Raw genomic sequence first — 3,697 nt, 5'->3', positions numbered from 1 at the left:
CCGGATGTAGAAGAGGGAGGGGAAGGCATTCTCAACTACGATTGGCTGAATGTGGCATGATGTCATGCAACATGGTTAACGTATTAACCTAGAAACAGATATCTGGTGCATTCTCTGTCTTTCAGAACAATAAAGCAAGATGCGCTTGTCAGAGCTCGGTTATGTGTCGTTTGAACTGAGAAATGCAAGGAACTTTTACCCTCCAGGCTAGTGCACTAAAAGTGCACCGTCAACTGAATAAGCTTCTTTTGCTGTACGTCGATCGTCTTTGTCAGTGTGCATAAATTTGGTTCATGTCCTAGGTAGTCCACTCTACACGCATATTTGATGCATGATTTCGCCCTACATCTCCATTCAAAGTTAGGAAAAAAAGTTGCAATCAAAATTTATGTTTGGCATACAAGAGTGCGATTAAAATTACGTGACGCCTTAAATTACTTCTTGTCAGGGATAGTAGGTAAAGTAACTATGCATAATATATAGCATATTTTTAAGTACATATTTTAAGTACATATTTTTAAGTGTATATACGATTACGAATATAAAATAAGTTTCACGGGGATAGAAATTGTATATCCATCATTATGCTTTTTAAAACATGCTATATATAAAGTTATATAACAACCACAAAATGATTCTGAACAGATTAGTTAAAAGCATTAATTAATAAACAAATGTGAAAGCATATATATATATAGCAGTGTCAACTTCAGATCAGTGATTCCTCTTCTACAATTGCTCCAGAAAGTTTAATTGATGTTTAAACTGTCACAGCAAGCTTCGTGCGTAGTAAACACTGTCTGCATCTCTCTGAAACTATAGTTTATTACCGTTATAATGTACGTGATGCTCTATAACAAGAGTTGTCATTCTGGAACCATATATATTTCTGTCTGCAAAAGGTAATTAAGCCACTCCACCAAAGATTGAACGTTGAGCTTCCATTAAAAAAATTCAACAACTAGTTTTGAAATAAGAACTTATATATTGACTTAGAAGATTTCATGCAATAGAAAGGCTGCAGACTGCATATATGTGTACTGATGGTATTATTTACGTGGACACACAATAATATGTTGTTTTTGAGACCAGAGTTTATTATTAATATATCTATTTGGAATTTTTATGGGGTTTTTTGGAAAGCACTTTGAGCCTGCCTTTGATGGTGGTGTAAAGTGTTATATAAATCAACATTATTATTATATATCAATCATTATACAGTTTATACTGCCACTCATTATAAGGTCCTCATTCTCATTTTGCTAAAGACTTACGTTGGCGACACTCCTGCGTGATGCGAAACGCTACAAGCACCACTTTGTGGCTCTAAGAAGAATGAAAGAAAAAAGAAAATGAAAGAAAACGATCGAGGACAAATGAAAGGAGGAAAATGTGGGTCACATTTTGCCAGCTCCATCTTCTATATAACCATTCGTCATGAATGGCCTTATTTTACATCGATCCGCGAAGAGCGCGTGCTGAGCAGCTGCAGGCTATATCTCTGCCCGCTGCGAAACAGCTGCAGTTCATACCTACATCTGCGGAACAGCTGCAGAGATTTTCACACGGTAACACTTCCTTATCTGATTTAAAATTCGTTGATTTCGTTTTTCATTTTTAAAATTTTTCGGTTTTTTTTTTTTTTTTTTTTTTTTAAATAAGCTGCTTATATACATCGATCTTAGCCACAGCTGCTATAAAAGGCGACAGAACTACATACCCAAGCCGTCACGTATTTTAGTATATGTCATCAGAATTACATCTACAAATCTACAAAATCACTAAATAATATATAACGTCGGACGATATGTCTCTTTCCCTAACCCCCACCCCAAACCCCCCCCCCCCTCGAATTTTCTGTCACAAAGAGAGAGACAGAGATGTGAATTTTATTCCGCTTGGTTGTCGGTTATCTTTAAAAACGCAGTCATTGACCTTGTTGGCGCAGTCTCCTCTCACAAGTAGACACCAGCCCTGTTTAAGCGTTATCTTCTGCGAACATAAATTTTATTGCTAAAACAATTCACTAACTTTCGGCAGTTATATAATATTCCAGTAGTGCACCTCTCCTACTACGCCTCCCCCCGACTTCAGCATTGTAGCAATCAAGATTGATTCAGTAAAAAGTAAAGAAAAATCGAGTACGTCGAATGCACGACCTCTTCACCCCAAAGTACTCAAGGTCAATATAGACAATGGAAAGCTTGTTCGTCGGTTCATGCTTGCGCTGAAAAAGGTATATACATCTTTTAGATAAGTTGTTTGAGACCTATAATTATTTTCATTTGAGTATCTTAATTCACTTCTTAGTTGCCAAATAACAAAATATACTACACGCTAACCTTTAACACAGAGACACTAGAAATGGATAAGTATTATGGTCACTCGGTTTAAATTATAACAATCGCTCGATCAGAACCTCTCCCCTACCTCCACTCTGCATACGTACACGACCATCAATTATATAGTCTTGTTATCTCGATCATCAATGCCCTCGACAATCCTCGGAAGGGGAGATCGCACATCGTCCTTGCTAGTACACATCTAGATGATTTTTTTCGATTTTTAAACACTAATTTCAAAGATATACATAATAATTACAAGTAGTCTAACATGTCTTGATGGAAATTACCTTTGGAAGCGGTAGAATCCTTTGGTATGGTCCTGTTTGATAATCAAATGCTATTCTCGTGTCTTATGAACTTCGTTTAGAAAATGTTAAAGAAGGTTTGAAATATAACCATTTTTTATATAATAATTTTACAAATTTGTTTTACAAAACTTTATAAATTTCATTAGTGAATTTTCTGTGCACCTTATATTTTAATATTATTGTAAATTAAATATTAGAATTTGTTCATGTTAGACCTTTATAATATATTTTATTTAATCGGCTAACACAAATTAAAGACTGCCTCGATCCCTTGACTACGGAATTTATGAGAAAAATTCGTTTATTTGCGAAATGATGTTACACAAGAAATTTTGACTTGACGATGGTCTCCCCTTATCCCATAAATCGCATCACCCCCACACTCATACCTGAGGACCCTGCTGCTAGCACACCCCTTTAAACTTATTTCACAAAGACATTGTCTCTCTTTCTAGCTTGCTATCTCTTTCTCAGTCCCCTTTTTTTTAACATGCTCCGAAAAAAATGACAAAATGTGTATCTATGACGTCCTCTGGCAAAGGAAGGACTACTGTGATAACACCATTACCTCTTTCTCCACAAGAACCATAACCCTGAGAATGCTTTCCCCTGCTCCGCTCTCTTGGAATGGTAGAGAGAAACGGTTGCCAAGCCTTGTTGTCTCAGCAGAGCAAGAGATTAAATCACGAATTAAACCCGCTCAGAAGTTGGAGGGGGTGGGGAAGTGCATCACGCCCTAACAGTTACCACCTAACTTACTATAGGTTGTGTATCTCATGGCGTCTCAGCAGAATATCCTGATTCTCAAAAGTATTTGTTTTCGATGTTCGAACTGTCAGCTATTTCTTTTTGTCAAATAGTATATATTTTTTGAAATGGTGAGCACAGGTGTACGAGGACAACGTTGCGTTGTTTTTGGTTATTTTTAAATGCTCGCTATATCATTCTCGCCGAAGGCTTTGCCATATTAGAGTACACCAGAGTTATTAGTTGTCTCCCTTTGATCAGGACACAATACCGTGTCTTGTTCTCTCAGCAAGAGAT

Source organism: Pomacea canaliculata, linkage group LG7, assembly GCF_003073045.1.
Source record: "Pomacea canaliculata isolate SZHN2017 linkage group LG7, ASM307304v1, whole genome shotgun sequence".
NCBI lineage: Eukaryota > Metazoa > Mollusca > Gastropoda > Architaenioglossa > Ampullariidae > Pomacea > Pomacea canaliculata.
Note: the sequence above shows the minus strand (reverse complement) of the source record.